Genomic DNA, 18185 nt, shown 5'->3' on the forward strand with positions numbered 1-18185 from the left:
TAGTTGGAGCACCATCAATACCTCACCTAGTGGAGTACAGAAACAAAATGTTAAGACACACGTAACATTCAAAAGCTTTACTGAAACCTGAAAAACAAAACCAGACAGTAAAAAAGTGATTTTACAGGTCGGTCTTGTCTACATACTAGAATGATTCAACTACAGATGGAAAGGACAGAGAAGCAGCAAAGCACAAACCTATACATCCCTACACTAGGAAGAAACAAGCAGAGTTCAATAGAGAAACAATATCCCAAGACCATGAAATTATATGGTTCAGCTACCGAGGGGTTGGAAAGATCCCACAAAATAAACAATTAAAATAATGTAACCTACATAAGTCGAATAATTACCTCATGTCAGGACATATCTATACATTTCTAAATACTGTCCTGGAACTGAATTACTGATCACCTTTTAAGAGAGAAATTCTAAATGGGAAAATAATCACTTTACAAACTAACTAAAGCTGAAAAACCAAAAGCGCAATATCTGAATGAGCTGAGAAAAAAAAGTTGTCGAGAAACGGTAGCACCTGCCTCATACACCGAAAGGCAAAAATAGCACATTAGTTCACTATACTAAGAAAGCCAGTTTGTACAATGAAATAACCTTTACGTTTGACAATATGCTGAAAAAGTTACTTAACTTAACTGTTGACAGCACTGGATATGCATTTTGTGGGAAAAGCAACATGAAACAAATTAGACGGCACCTCAATGAAAATGCTTTCATCACCTACAAATGTATAAGCATTACATTTCAGCACAAGTGTATTCCACTTCAATTGTGGTCTAACTACTCAAAGGACAATCTGCATTTGTACAGTTATTTTAATGCTTAAAAAAATCCTTTCAAAGCACTGATGTCAAACTACTTGTTAGTCAGGCAAGTTCATTATTGGAATGTTGAATGACCACAACAAATCGGCTGACTTTATTTTTAATGCTCACCAATCTAACAAACACCTCTGGATTCATGTCAGCTAAGGCCAAGATTTCAAGCACAGTACTCCAGAATCTCAAAACCAGACAATCTAAATCCTAACACAACTGACTTTTCTGGTTGATGTTGGGGATTGTATGCATGTGTGGTGAGGGCTAGCCCCAGCTTTACTTCCTCTTTGAGGTTGGAGGAGGTGGGGGAGCAAACTGGAAGGGTGAGTGCCCCATTAATCCCATCATGGGCTGGGCTGGGGTAAACTTCTGGGCCATGAGGGGCTGCGGCCCTGAGGGGGGTGGAGGGGGCTGACTGGACCTGCTGACTGAACCAAACTGACCCACTGACTGATCTTGCCCCCCATTGCTGCCCCCGGACTTGTACTGGCTGCTCCCGCTCTGGTACTGGTTGTAGGAGGAGCAGGAGCTGCGGTTGTCCCTCCTGTCCCTGTAGGAAGAGGACGACCTTCCCCGGCGCGGCTGCCTCCTCCATCTCGGCTGCTTCCCGTGCCGCTGCTGCTCCCCCGGCTGTCCTTGCTGCCTACGGTGCGCATGCGCCGGTTGCACTCATCCTGATACATCAGGTTGAGGTTGGAGCCGTTGCCACGGAAACGTGACCTGCCTCCTGCATTCCAAAGAGAGAAGATGAAGTCTGTTATAAAATTCTGCAAATACCTGGACACACACTGTAAAAAACTACCTTGTTGTACATACAATGAAGAAACCTCAAGTTAACAGCCCACTGTCAATCACTTCAAAAAAATCTAGAGGGGTAACTCTTTCCCCCCAGACATTTCCCTTGAAGGCTCTCCCTCATTCTCCCACCTCCTCCACGGCCAGTGTTGACCAGTTGCAGCAGCTTGGGGTTTATGGCCTGCCGGGCCTCCTCTAGGACACGGATGAGCTCACGGGCCTGACGAATGTTGCCCGGGGTGAAGAATGTGTAGGCCGTACCCTTGTTGGTGCTACGGGCCGTACGGCCGATACGGTGGATGTAGTCCTCAGAGGAGTTTGGATAGTCATAATTGATGACAAATTTGACATCCTCCACATCTTGGGTTAGAAGTTGGGTAGGGAGGGTTAGTCAATGGGGAGGGAAAAGAGACAAGGACAAGTTAGGAAAAGCAGCATTGATTGATAGAAACATTTCACAACAATATGCCACCTGTGGAAAGGTCAGGGAGATGTTTGCTTTGTGCACCAAGCAAAACTAGAAATGTACTTGGTACAGACAATACCCATAAGACACAGATCTAACTCTGAAACCTCACTTACCTGTCTAGTGAACAATGTAATCGGTACATAATGCAGAAACACTTAAATCCTACTTACACCAACATAACTACAATACTGTCAATATTATTTGTTAACCAATACACTATGTTCCTTGAAAAATACAATGGGCTCCTCAGTATTCCAGCCACTATATATTTGAAATGCGTTTGGTCAAGCACTGAATATACCGCTTCTTCGTGACCAAAACGTTACAATAACAGCCAATCAATACCAGATAGACTAAATAATTACAAATAGGGTTTGAACATACCCATTTTGAGTGGGGCTGAAACTCCAAATAAATAAATGGGGTACATCTGTATCCATTGACAAAACGGGCAACGGTAAGATTTCTTTAAAGGGTGGAATTTAACTTTTCTTTTTAAAGTCTGTTTCTCATTACAGTTGACATAGGGCTCTGAAAACACTGCTGTGGGTTAAAAATGTCTCCTTTTTCTTACAGACCGATGAGGTGGATGTGAACAGGGAAGGTGGGGTGAGGTACTTACCCCGTATTAGAGATGACGTACAAGGTTAGCGCCCTCTGTCCCCCCCTGACCAGTCCTGGGAGGTCTGTAGGGGTAGGAGAGTGAGGAGGACAACATGAGTCCTCCCCCCTCCCATCACTCCTCCACACATCCCTCCCAACTGGAGTGGCAGAGCCAGAACCCAGGCTGGACTGGGTCTGACACCACACCCTTGCTCTGCCTCTTCACGTCATCAGGAGCATGACTAGGGGAAATTGGGCTACTGTTTCTGTACTGTTGGGTACTTCAATGTGACTTCAGGGGTCTAAATATGGACTTACTGTAACTACCTGTATGGTAATCATCCTCTCCTGTTTCTAGCGAATACCTGATGTTTAATTCTAGTTTGGGGGATATTTTCTGGGGTTGTTGAGATTATCCAAGGTCTTTGGTAGAAATCTGTTCAGAGGAGACAAATGGAAGAGACCCAGGGAAGTCCCCCCGGGTCCTTCCCAGACTGACAGCGTGTCCAGGAGCCCAGGGGTTCAAGTGCAGTAACAAGAAACAGACACTGGGGTGGTGATGTGGAGGTTTTGGGGAGCTAAAATACTCAACATTAAGGGACTTTGCCAGGGAACATGAGCATTTGTAGAGGGGCCAATAAACAGATGTTGTCAGGACATGATTCTGACTGGGGTTTGCTGAGCACAGGTAGAACATTTCCATTTTTCTGAATCTGCAGGTCTGGGTTGTCTTTGCATGATGCACACAAAGAGTCATTTGATATTTGAAGTAAAGAGATGAAAGCATGAAAGATTTGGGAAGAAGGCCAAGGGATCACATGACCAAGGTCAGAATAAGCATAGGGCGAGGTAGAAAGAGAATGTATCTCTAAACAGTGGACTATAAACAGGTAAATGGACAGTGTAAAGTGTGAGAGATTAAGGGGTGGGCAGAGAGAAGGAGGGATAGACAGAGAGAGGGGGATATATATAGAGGCTCCTTCAGGCCAGGACTCCTGCCAGCCAGGACCAGACATGACGCCTGCAGAGGGAGAGGCCGGCACAGCCAGTGGTGGGGGTGTCAGGCTGCATAGTGGGCTGCAGGAGCAGTTTAGAGGGGAGCCTCCAGCAAAGCGACAAATACTTGGCCTGCCGCCTTTTCCTGTCTTCTTGTAACGCACCACTGTATCTATTAACCTTCGGGGAAATGATTTGTCTACATTTAAGACTAGCTATACTGTATGGTAGAATTACTTGAAGAATGTTTCTGGTAGCTATACTGTATGGTAGAATTACTTGAAGAATGTTTCTGGCAAACTACTTATCAATCAATTGATCTCCAATGATGCCAAACCTCATTTAGTATCTTCAAAGATGTCTAACTAGGGCTTTTTGAAAACGCTCCATATTAGCAAAGGGAATGGAGAAATCCTCTGAAAACGTTAAAGCTGTTTTGTGAAAGCATTGTGTAGCTATATTAGTGTAATTTATGAAAGGAACTACATATGGTGCGTTACTGTTGCAGGCTGATGGCATAGCTTGTGGTAGGCCGCTCCCCTCTTGGCCCTCTGAGCTGATCGCCCCGCCCCAGTTTAAATTTGGAATCCCAGCAGTTGTTTTTTAGGGGTCTGTTCTGGGTTTTCTGAGAGATGTCTGTGTCTGGGATTGATAAATCAGGCCTCCTCTCCCCTGTGTTTCTCTCCGCAACTCAGGCTCGATTAGTCATGCCTAGGTCCGGCTGCAGGCTCCAGTGGGCCTGTGCGCTTCTAGTGCCGGAAGAGACTTGGAAACAAAACAAAAACAAAATGAAAAAATAAATGAACACAGAAACAAAACAAAATTTGGTTATAAAAATTGATTGCCATAAGGGGGTGCATCACTCTCCATACCCATTATTTTAAGTTAATACTTCACACACTGACAAAAGGCTCAAATTACTATATGTTTTTAGATCTACTCAATGGTTGGATTTTTCCATTAGTCAAGGGACCTGGCATTCCACAAAGAAAAATGAGTTCCAGAAATAAGGCATACTTCTTAAATACATACTCTGTATCTAAGAAGTACTACTGACAAGAAAGCCACACTTCATATTAAATAAAGTGGCAACAGTACTCACAGAAATCTGCTTCAATGTGTTTTGTGGAGGTCATTTCATGAATTCAATACATCTATACATTTCTTGGGTTTCTTACATGCAATGAGGCTAGTATACTGTACATCTAAGCACAATTAGGTGTACTACTCATAGCCCATTGAGGGAATATGTCTGTGTTTGTATTCATGCCGAGGGACTGTGCTTTAATTCTGAACACAGTACATACCCAAACCATGTGAGGCCACATCAGTAGCAATAAGAATAGGAGCCTTGCCACTACGGAACTCTATAGGAGAGAGGAAATGCCAAGAGATCAGCTGAGGAACACAAAGGAAGGCGTCACGACAACAACCAATACCGATTAGCCCTATACTAGCCCATATAATACACCTAATAAACCACGTCTTACCTGTCAGCACCCAGTCTCTCTCTGGCTGAGTCTTGTCACCATGGATACACATCGTTGGCCACCTGAGGAGCAAATCAACTTGATAGCTTGATGATCAGAGAACTGGGAATTGTTATGAAGTAGTACAACCCAATGACCAGAAGTATTTTATATTCAATAAAATCAATTAATTACTCCCAGTGTGTGTGTGTGTGTGTGTGTGTGTGTGTGTGTGTGTGTGTGTGTGTGTGTGTGTGTGTGTGTGTGTGTGTGTGTGTGTGTGTGTGTGTTCCTTTCCCTCCCTCGCTCACCCATCGCGTCTCATTCTGCGGGTCAGATCGTCACAGCGTTTCTTGGTCTCCACAAAGATGATGGTCTTGTTCTCCTTCTCAGCCATGATCTCCTCCATCAGCTGGAGCAGCCTGGGGAGAAGGAGAGTGAACATGTTAGCCAATGAAAGCTCTTTGAAGAGTTAGTTACATCGGTCTACGACCAAGCCTCATCAGTTTAGATCAACACAGTCCCATTCACTAACGCTAATGTTTCAGTGGAGTAGAGTGAACAAGTATTAGCCTCACTTGTTGTCCTTCTCACTCTCTGTGCACACGTCCACAATCTGAAGGATGTTGTGGTTGGCGCTCAGCTCCAGGGCTCCCACGTTGATCTGGACATAGTCCTTCAGGAAGTCCTCTGCTAGCTGCCGCACGTCCTTGGGCCAGGTGGCACTCCACATCAGGGTCTGCCTGTCAGGCTGGGATGAGAGCAGGATTAGAAACTCTTGATAAAAAACACAAGCACATTTTGCAGTAGCTAGCAGCAGTATCAAATGTTTTATTACAGTATAGCAGCAGTTTGGGGATATAGACTAGAAACCACTAGCCATTTTGAATAAAGAATTTGTAGTAGTCCATCTACTGAAATATAAACTGAGTGTACAAAACATTAGGAACACCATTCCTAATATTGAGTGGCAACCCTTTTGCCCTCAGAACAGCCACAATTCATCGGGGCATGGACTCCAGGTGTCGAAAGCGGTCCACAGGGAATCTAATGTGTCAAGTTGGCTGGATGTCCTTTGGGTGGTGGATCATTCTTGATAGACACGGGAAACGGTTGAGCGTGAAAAACTCTGCAGCGTTGCAATTCTTGACACACTCAAACCGGTGTGCCTGGCACCTACTACCATACCCCGTTCAAAGGCACTTAAATATTTTGTCTTGTCCATTCACCCTCTGAATGGTACACATACACAATCCATGTCGCAATTGCCTCATGGCTGAAAAATCCTTCTTAAACCTGTCGCCTCCCATTCATCTACATTGATTATAGTGGATGACATCAATAAAGGGTCATAGTTTTCACCTGGTCAGTCTATGTCATGGAAAGAGCACAGTCCATCACTGTAAGATGTGATACTGAAATTGTATATGGTTATATTATCTAAAAGATAATGGTGCAACACTAATAAATCTAATATTATAACAAATGCGCTTTCTCCCGCGTTAGATACAGTTGCTGTCCGCAGTTCTGAAACAATCTTCAGTGCACTGTAGAATTGGCACCTTTCCCTATGTTGCTATGTGCATAATAGCAAATTTAACCAGCATATTGGGATTGAGAACAACGCGGCAGAGGCAGCAGCAGCAACGAGGAAACAGCCGTAACCTGATTGTCTAAGAAAATTGAGGAAACCCCAACTTAATTAAGTCTATAATCAATAGCCTAACTGTTAAATATGCCTGGCTTTATAAATCATCTGTACATATCTACAGAAATAAGACCGATCTTTATAAATCATCCGTACATATCTACAGAAATAAGACCAATCTTTATAAATCATCCGTACATATATACAGAAATAAGACCGATCTTTATAAATCACCCGTACATATATACAGAAATAAGACCGATCTTTATAAATCATCCATACATATCTACAGAAATAAGACCAATCTTTATAAATCATCCGTACATATATACAGAAATAAGACCGATCTTTATAAATCACCCGTACATATATACAGAAATAAGACCGATCTTTATAAATCATCCATACATATCTACAGAAATAAGACCAATCTTTATAAATCCGTACACATCTACAGAAATAAGACCGATCTTTATAAATCATCCGTACATATCTACAGAAATAAGACCGATCTTTATAAATCACCTGTACATATCTACAGAAATAAGACCGATCTTTTTAAATCATCTGTACATATCTACAGAAATAAGACGATCTTTATAAATCATCTGTACATATCTACAGAAATAAGACCGATCTTTATAAATCATCTGTACATATCTACAGAAATAAGACCGATCTTTATAAATCATCTGTACATATCTACAGAAATAAGACCGATCTTGCTTCTGTTGGAGTGTTTGTTTCATAGCCTAATGAATCCATGAGCACCAGGCTTCATGCAATGGCAAAATGTCGGATAAAGCAATTTCACAGATTTGGATGTTTTTAATCTTTGCTATGCTATAATAAAGGCGTTACATTTGTTTCCTGTTAGAACAGACTGGTATTACTTATTTATTTAGTGTTGTTTACACTGTTCCAAACAGAAAAATGAAAAATGCGATTGTAATCTCACAGCACCTGTTTGCCACACATAATATGCAAACAGCTCTCGCTCCTATACCCTCCTTTTTATTGATCTCCTTCTTATTGATATTAGAATTATTAGTAATGTCGTTATCTTTAGTAGGCTTTGTATAACCACTATGGAGCTGTAGGCCTAAGAGCGCATCCTGTTTAGTCTTAACACCGTAACTTACTTAGGCCTATATTTCAATATATAGGCTCCTGTATCAATCAATCATTCATTCATGTCATCACACAGCATACAATACATTCATGTTTGAAATGCAATCAAACATTATAGTTTTCATATTAAATAACAAAGGAAGCTTTAAATAATTAGCCTAAACAATAAATAAAATGCAATTTACGAATGCATGAAACTGGTTTTAGTCTGCTGTAATAAAGGCTTTATATATTTTTCCCCCGTTAGAACAGTTTCTGTTTACACTGTTCTAAGTGGTCAGAAAAGGTAATAATATTGTAATCTAACAGCAACTGTTATAACCGATTTATTGATGTGATTATCAAAGGCTATAGGTCAGGCTCTATTGGTCACATGCATGAGATGTTTACATGTTTCACTTATATCTTAGGGATCGGCGTCCCGTCAACGGGACAGTTGTAAATCATTCAGCGCCTTGTGTCACCATCGCAGATTTTAGAGAAACAACAAATGTCGGTACATATAAATGTCTTATATCGACTGAAAGCTTAAGTTCTTGTGAATATAACTGCATTGTCCAATTTACAGTAGCCATTACTTCGATAAAATGCCATGCTATTGTTTGAGGAGAGCGCCTAACAACAAAACACTTTTTTCCCCACGATAGGTTTGATAAATTCACCTCTGAAGGTGAAATGTGTACTTAAATCTTAAATCTTGCTCTGATTTATCATCCAAAGGATCCCAGGGATAACATGAAGTGTCTGTCATTTTGTTAGATAAAATCCTTTTTCATATCCTGAAAAGGTCCATATAGCATGCACGATCGATTTTGTATTTCCATTCGTTCAATTTGCAAAGAAAGGAATCTGTGAAAATCTCACCCTAAACGTTGTTTCAACCAGTCAAATCGCGTTTGTATGTATTCCCCAGAGATCCTAGAACGTAACAAGATTTCACTATATCATTAGGGATGTAGTATATCCTATTGGACACCATATTTGTTCACAGAGCGAGGCCTTCATGGCACGCCGATGACGCAGGTGGTCTTCACTTGAACGACTAACTTTGTCAAATAAGCACCAATCAGGGTCGAACCAAGCTAGCAAAATAGCCAATGAGTTGGGCTTTACGGGAGTATCCGGAAACCATGTATCTGTCGTAAAATGTAGCTACTAACCTTGTACGACAACTTGCCTTTTCATTTTGGACAAAAATTATAATATTCAGAGTTATGAAGTTATGAAAACTGGTTGTTTTGCAAATGTTGAACTTATAATATGGCTACTTCTACTGGAAAAGCTAAATCAAAGTCCAAGTATACAGATTTGACAACATTCTTGCAGAAAAATGGAATATGAATGCAAATGTCTCCACGATTTGCCCAAATCTACCTGGGTGACTTCACACTAAATGTCATGTAGTTCGCTCATACGTCTGAAACTTTGCACATACACTGCTGCCATCTTGTGGACACCATCGGAATTACAACCAGAGTGATGGCTGGAACTGGGACCACTCTGTTGCATTTCAAAGATGGTGGTAGAAAAAAAATGATAATTTTTTTCTTTGTGTTTTCTTCTACCAGATCTATTGTGTTATATTCTCCTACGTTCAATTCACATTTCCACAAACTTCAAAGTGTTTCCTTTCAAATGGTACCAAGAATAGGCATATCCTTGCTTCAGGGCCTGAGCTACAGGCAGTTAGATTTGGGTATGTCATTTAGGCAAACGTTTTAAAAAAGGGGGCTATTCTTAAGAGAGCGAGGGTTGAGGGAATGTTTTCCCAAAACAAATTAGGGATTTCGGTAACAGAACTTTTCGGTCAGAAACAAGTAAGAAACTAAAAGGCTGAAATTACATTACAGCTTCAGCACAGACAGCGCAATTAACACTTGCTGTGCTGTGGTGCCTTTTTGCTACGGTAGGGAGAAGAGCGAGACAACGTGCGCCAGTCCTGCGTCTTAATTATTTAATTAAATAGTGTGCTTAAAGCATCAGACAAGCTCAGTGCATACAGTGCCTTGCAAAAGTATTCATCCCCCTTGGCGTTTTTCCTATTTTGTTGCATTACAACCTGTAAATTAAATGGATTTTTATTTGGATTTCATGTAATGGACATACACAAAATAGTCCAAATTGGTGAAGTGAAAATAAGAACTTTCAAAAAAATAGAAAACAGAAAAGTGGTGCGTGCATATGCATTCACCCCCTTTGCTATGAAGCCCCTAAATAAGATCTGGTGCAACCGATTACCTTCAGAAGTCACATAATTAGTTCAATAAAGTTCACCTGTGCGCAATCTAGGTGTCACATGATCTCAGTATATATATATATATATATATATATATATATATATATATATATATATATATATATATATATATATATCACACACACCTGTTCTGAAAGGCTCCAGAGTCAACACCACTAAGCAAGGGGCACCACCAAGCAAGCAGCGCCATGAAGACCAAGGAGCTCTCTAAACAAGTCAGGGACAAAGTTGTGGAGAAGTACAGATCAGGGTTGGGTTATAAAAAAATATCCGAAACTTTGAACATTCCACGGGGCACCGTTATGAAAAATTTGAACGAATACGGCACCACAAGAAATCAAATCAAATGTTATTTGTCACATACACATGGTTAGCAGATGTTAATGCGAGTGTAGCGAAATGCTTGTGCTTCTAGTTCCGACAATGCAGTAATAACCAACGAGTAATCTAACCTAACAATTCCACAACTACTACCTTATACACACAAGTGTAAAGGGATAAAGAGTATGTACATAAAGATATATGAATGAGTGATGGTACAGAACAGCATAGGCAAGATGCAGTAGATGGTATAGAGTACAGTATATACATATGAGATGAGTAATATAGGGTATATAAACATAAAGTGGCATAGTTTAAAGTGGCTAGTGATACACGTATTTCATAAAGATGGCAAGATGCAGTAGATGATATAGAGTACAGTATATACATATACATATGAGATGAGTAATGTAGGGTATGTAAACATTATATTAAGTGGCATTGTTTAAAGTGGCTAGTGATACATTTTTACATACATTTCCATCAATTCCCATTATTAAATTCCCATTATTAAAGTGGCTGGAGTTGAGTCAGTATGTTGGCAGCAGCCACTAAATGTTAGTGGTGGCTGTTTAACAGTCTGATGGCCTTGAGATAGAAGCTGTTTTTCAGTCTCTCGGTCCCTGAGAGACTGACAAACCTGCCAAAAGAGGGCTGCCCACCAAAACTCACAGACCAGGTAAGGAGGACCTTAATCAGAGGCAACAAAGAGACCAAAGATAACCCTGAAGGGGCTGCAAAGCTCCACAGTGGAGATTGGAGTATCTGTCCATAAGGCCACTTTGAGCCGTACACTCCACAGAGCTGGGCTTTACAGAAGAGTGGCCAGAAAAAAGCCATTGCTTAAAGAAGAAAATAAGCAAACATGTTTGGTGTTCGCCAAAAGGCATGTGGGAGACTCCCCAAACATATGGAAGAAGGTATTCTGGTCAGATGAGACTAAAATTGAGCTTTTGGCCATCAAGGAAAACACTATGTCTGACGCAAACCCAACACCGCTCATCACCCTGAGAACACCATCCCCACAGTGAAGCATGGTGGTGGCAGCATCATATTTTGGGGATGTTTTTCATCAGCAGGGACTGGGAAACTAGTCAGAATTGAAGGAATGATAGATGGCACTAAATACAGGGAAATTCTTGAGGGAAACCTGTTTCAGTCTTCCAGAGATTTGAGACTGGGACGGAGGTTCACCTTCCAGCAGGACAATGACCCTAAGCATACTGCTAAAGCCACCCTCAAGTGGTTTAAGGGGAAACATTTAAATGTCTTGGAATGGTCTAGTCAAAGCCAATCCAATTGAGAATCTGTGGTATGACTTAAAGATTGCTGTACACCAGAGGAATCCATCCAACTTGAAGGAGCTGGAGCAGTTTTGCCTTGAAGGGCAGAAATCCCAGTGGCTAGATGTGCCAAGCTTATAGAGACATACCCTAAGAGACTTGCAGCTGTAATTGCTGCAAAAGGTTGTACTACAAAGTATAGACTTTGTGAATAGTTATGCACGCTAAAGTTCCGTTTTTTTGTCTTATTTCTTGTTTCACAATAAAACATATTTTGCAAGTGGTAAGAATGTTGTGTAAATCAAGTGACACACACCCCCCAAAAATCTATTTTAATTCCAGGTTGTAAGGCAACAAAATAGGAAAAATGCCAAGGGGGATGAATACTTTTGCAAGCCACTGTATGTAGTTGATTTTATTCAAACACATAGTGTCTATATATGGAAAATTAAGTTTAAACATTTCGTCAACCAATATTTGTTTTTTGTGAGGGACAGCCCTTCTCAGTGTATATGGTCTTAGGCAGGCCTGAAATGTGTCAATGTGTATCTAATGCACTGGAAAGAGATAAGGTAATAACAGCTGTAAAATGAGTGTCACTTTGCTTGAGTGACTAGAGAACCCTGCTCACCCTAATCTGGTCAACAATCTTGCGGATCTGTGGCTCAAAGCCCATGTCCAGCATTCTGTCAGCCTCGTCCAGCACCAAGTAGGTGCAGCGCCGTAGGTTGGTCTTCCCTGCCTCCAGGAAGTCAATGAGACGACCCGGGGTGGCGATGCAGATCTCAACACCTGGGAGGGAGAAAGAGAGCAGGGTAGGTTTCTCTGGTTTAGACAGACATGCGTAATGGAAAAGAGTATGGATTTTCTTCAGCGTATAGGTTATAATGACTAGTGTGTATGCCTTTTTCCAGAGGAGCCTCCTTACCTCTCTCCAGGTCACGGATCTGGGGTCCCTTGGGCGCTCCCCCGTAAACACAGGTGCTCTTGATGCGTGATGACTTGCCATATTCATGAGCAACTTGCTGAACCTGCTGGGCCAGCTCTCGAGTTGGTGCCAGAACCAAACACTGCACAGAGACAGGACAGGGATAGAAAAAAACACTCCCTGAATATAATACATTTTGGAAGTGGCTGATATCCAAACATCTGAACAATTATAGGAAACATGCTGTAAGATTCATCCAAAATGGATTACTTACGATTGGTCCGTCTCCTCTTTCTAGGTAGGACTGGTGGTTAATGTGCACAATGGCAGGCAGGAGATACTGAGGAGATACAACAACAAGGCGATAAACACCTCACATCAAGCAGGAGAGATTAATAATAGAAGGAAGTAGAGCCCGATCAATTCCACTATATCCAATATTCAATGAATAGGATGAAAAAAAGGGACACTTGTGGACATTCTCATGATGTGCCATTACTGTCACCATGTAAGACATAACATTTGCAGCATATTTCTTAGACAATTGCTCTTTTGGATGGCCATTTTTGAAAAGTCAGTGTGGAAAATGTTCAAATGAATTTGTTCACTGTAAAACAGTATATCTGCAGGTATATCATATTGGTACGTTTTGTCCCCCTCAAAAAATCTGAATCGACCCCCAAAAACACATATCGGTCAGGCTCTAGAAGGAAGACAAGATAACTGAGAATATTGTATGGCAGTCAACACAGGGGTATGTGTAAAAATGAGCAGAAAGACAAATTAATAAAAATGTCTACGGATATGAACAGTGTGCATGCGGCTATTGTTCCTAAGTCTTGCTGTAACTTTTTGTTCATCCTGTTCTGTTCTTGTGAATGTATGATGACGGAGCTACAGCTGCATCTCACCGATAAGGTTTTCCCAGAACCTGTCTGTGCGATGCCCACCATGTCCCTGCCACTCAGGGCCAGAGGGAAGCCTTGTGCCTGGATAGCTGTGGGCTCCTTAAAGTTCTGCTGTATCAGCACATCCATCACATACTCTGGGTGAAGTGGATAAGAACATCTTATAAGCATAACTAAATAACTATAAATTGCATTGGTTAACAAAACTAAGGTTCAATTGGCCACATTACCTACCAGAATAGATGTTTCCCAGAGGTGAAAACGATATGCATATTCACAATGACACCAGGGCAGTTCAGTTGTACTGAAAAGTGTTTGTACTTACGAGGAAAATGGGCCTGGGAGAAGCTACTGACAGGTTTCAGGCAGCCTGGGCCCCTGATAGTGATCTCCTTCTTCCTGCGAAACTCCTCCAAGTCATACTGAAAGACAGAAAACAATATCTGAGACAATAAGAAAAAAATAATAACTGTCCACCAATAGTGTCATGGGTGGCACATCTGGCAACAACTGCAGACTAAGTCAATAAGAGTGTAGGGCAGCGCTGTTCAATCTTTGTGGAGACCAAGACTGTGCAGACTGCCCAGCACAAATAAACCAGATTCAGTAAACATCAAACCCTTGATTAGTTGAATCAGATGTCATAGTAGGCCTACTGGAATGTGCTTTAAGAAATGCACACACACCTGTGGTTCTCCATGACTGAAGCACACTGGTGTGGGGCAATACCTGGCTCATGCGCTGGACATCTGGATGTTCATTGTAAAGGTTCTTCTCAAACTTTGGAAGCTCGTTTAGGTCCCATTTCTTCTTGCGCAAACGCTCCCCTGGGTTCCCAAACTTCTTTTTATTGGGTGGGGGACCTCTGCTAGACCCAAAACGAGGACTCCTAACAAGATGACAAGCACACGTATTTGATTACCTCAAGCGAGACTCACTGTATACAACATTTGCCAAGGACAGAAAGAATTGGAGGGATCACATTTTTTCTTTTGGTCCCAAAGGGTATGAAGAGGATTACATAGCTAGCTAGCTAAGTAGCTGGTCTTTATAGATTCATTGTAGCTATCCATCTTTGGTTAGATATTCTTGTTAGCTAAAGTGAATAGAGTTATAGCTATCTTGACTGGAAACACAATGCTGAAATGTATTGAATTCTACATTGGGCAAAAATGTGAGTTTGGATCAGGAAAGTTTCCACTCACAACCTCTACAAACCAGTATGTTGAATAAAATGACACTGAAACATACTCTACCGGTTACCACTGTTGGTCCTTTTTACAATATACAGTGCATTTGAAAAGTATTCAGACCCCTTGATTTTGTTACAGCCTTATTCTAAAATCAATCTACACACAATACCCCATATTGACAAAGAGAAAACTTTTTTTTTTTTTTTTTTAGAAATGTTTGCTAATTTAGAAAAAATAAAAAACAGAAACACCTAATTTATATAAGCAATTAGACCCTTTGCTATGACACTCGAAACTGAGCTCAGGTCAAATCAAATGTTATTTGTCACATGCACCGAATACAACAGGTGTAGACCTTTCAGTGAAATGCTTACTTACAAGCCCTTAACCAACAATGCAGTTTAAAGAATATACCTAAAAAAAGTAAGAGATAAGAATAACTAATAATTAAAGAGCAGCAGTAAAATAACAATAGCGGGGCTATGCTATAGACTGGGTAGCCATTTGCATCCTGTTTCCATCGATTATCCTTGAGATGTTTCTACAACTTGATTGGAATCCACCTGTGGAAAAATTCAATTGATTGGACATGATCTGAAAATGCACACAGAAAGGCACACATCTGTCTTTCCAAGGTCCCACAGTTGACAGTGCATGTAAGAGTAAAAAACAATCCATGAGGTTGAAGGAAATGTCCGTAGAGCTCCGAGACAGGATTGTGTTGGGGCACAGATCTGGGGAAGGGTACCAAAACATTCCTGCAGCATTGAAGGTACCCAAGAACACAGTGGCCTCCATCATTCTTAAATGGAATAAGTTTGGAACCACCAAGACTGTTCCTAGAGCTGGGCGCCCAGGCCAAACTGAGCAATCGGGGGAGAAGAGCCTTGGTCAGGGAGGTGACCAAGAACACAATGGTCAATGACAGAGCTCCAGAGTTCCTCTGTGGAGATGAGAGAACCTTCCAGAACGACAACCATCTCTGCAGCACTCCACCAATCAGGCATTTATGGTAGAGTGGCCAGACAGAAGCCACTCCTCAGTAAAAGGCACATGACAGCCAGCTTAGTTCGCCAAAAGGCACCTAAAGGACGCAGACCATGAGAAACAAGATCCTCTGGTCTGATGAATCCAACATTGAACTCTTTGGCCTGAATGCCAAGCGTCAGGTCTGGATGAAACCTGGCACCATCCCTACGGTGAAGCATGGTCGTGGCAACATCCTGCTGCGGGAATGTTCTTCAGTGGCAGGGACTGGGAGACTAGTCAGGATCAAGGGAAAGATGAACGGAGCAAAGTACAGAGAGATCCTTGATTTAAACCTGCTCCAGAGCACTCAGGACCTCAGACTGGGGCGAAGGTTCACCTTCCAACAAGACAACGACCCTAAGAACAGCCAAGACAACGCAGGAGTGGCTTCAGGACAAGTCTCTGAATGTCCTTGAGTGGCCCAGCCAGAGCCCAGACTTGAACCCGATCAAACATCTCCGGAGAGACCTAAAAATAGCTGTGCAGAGACGCTCCCCATCCAACCCGACAAAGCTTGAGAGGATCTGCAGAGAAGAATGGGACAAACTCCCCAAATACAGGTGTGCCAAGCTTGTAGCGTCATACCCAAGAAGACTTGAGGTTGTAATCACTGCCAAAGGTGCTTTACCAAAGTACTGAGTAAGGGTCTGAATACTTATGTAAATGTAATATAACTTTTTATATACATTTGCAATAAATTCAAAACCTGTTTTTGCGTTGTCATTATGGGGTATTGTGTGTTGATTGATAAGGGGAAACAAACAATTTAATCCATTTTAGAACAAGGCTGTAACATAACAAAATGTGGAAAAGGTCAAGGGGTTGGAATACTTCCCGAATGCACAGTACCCACAGTAAAGTATAATAAAATCACCTTATCAAAACGCATGCAGATTTATATCACCTGTAACGTGCTCAGAACCATGTATCCTTGCATGGCGTGCATGTGTAACTGGTGTGAAATTGCTAGCTTACATTGTTGCCATGACCCGGATCACTGGTTGATGAGGGAAAAAAGGTCAAAAGGGGGGTGAGTGTAACCGGTGTGAAATGGCTAGCTAGTTAGTGGGGTACGTGCTAATAGCGTTTCAATCGGTGACATCACTCGCTCTGAGACCTTGAAGTAGTTGTTTCCCTTGATCTCCAAGGGCCGTGGCTTTTGTGGAATGATGCTTCGTGGGAGGCAGTTGTTGATGTGTGCAGAGGGTCCCTGGTTCGAGCCCGGGTAGGGGCGAGGAGAAGGATGGAAGCAACTCTGTTACACATGTTTTTTCATCTTGTGCCCATGCTTCAGTTAATATAAATCTGAACGACCTACCAACGCTTTGAAAAGTTTAATTAATTAGCGTATGTTGTCCTGTGGATATATTGTCGACTCTCACATTCCTACCTGCAAAAGAACCAACCGGTAAAGTAAAAATATAATTTAATTCAACATTCTGGCTTGCAGAGGTCGTATGGGGAAACTTTCCTGATTCAAACGCAAATGTATGCCGACGTAGGAATCAATGCAATTAATCTTCGGATTTCCAGGTAAATAGCTAAGTTAGCTGCCTGATTTACCCCCTGTCGCGAACACGGTCCCTGTCCCGATCTCCATACGACGAACCGCCCCTCATTTTAAAAACCACTTGACTTCTACCTAGCTAGTTCGTTGGCTACATATACATATATATATATATATATACATATATACATATATATATATATATATATATATATATATATATATATATATATATATATATATATATATATATATATATAAATATAAAACAATATGTTTATACGCTGGAACAGTGGCAAGTTTTTGCAGGCAAGCCTTAGATTCTCGCGTTCAAAACGGCAAGCTATCAACGTTACAGTAACTCTAACTAGTTTTAAGGCCCTTATTGTCTTAACATTAAGGGGCTAGCTATACAAAATTGTAAATCAGGGGCCTGTTGCACAAAAGTAGAATTAAGACATCCGGGATAAATGACTCAGCTGAGCTCAATGAAGCCAAAACATGTGCGTCCAGGCTTAATTGGTTGCACAAAAACCAAGCCAGGATGAGCAGACACGGATTCATTAAGCCAGGTGAAACCAATCCTGGATAGGTGCGCGCTCACGGCTCACTCAAATAGACCCCGCCACAGATCACAGATTAACTGATTTACCATGGCAACTAGAGCCGCGTACTTTTCCCCGTCGGAAGCACAAATCCTCATGGAGGCATACGAGGAGGTAAAATATATAATTAAGAAGAAAGGCAACACCGCCACAGTGATAAAGCAAAGAGAAAAAGCGTGGCAAAGTATTGCAGACCGCCTGAATGCG

General features: G+C 41.6%; 1 pseudogene; it reads right to left on the reverse strand.

The window, feature by feature from the left end:
* Window positions 1-245: 245 nt before the first annotated feature.
* On the reverse strand, window positions 246-17485 carry LOC129867434 (probable ATP-dependent RNA helicase DDX17; annotated as a pseudogene).
* Between the last annotated feature and the right edge of the window lie 700 nt (window positions 17486-18185).

Source organism: Salvelinus fontinalis, chromosome 2, assembly GCF_029448725.1.
Source record: "Salvelinus fontinalis isolate EN_2023a chromosome 2, ASM2944872v1, whole genome shotgun sequence".
In the NCBI taxonomy this organism is placed as follows: domain Eukaryota; kingdom Metazoa; phylum Chordata; class Actinopteri; order Salmoniformes; family Salmonidae; genus Salvelinus; species Salvelinus fontinalis.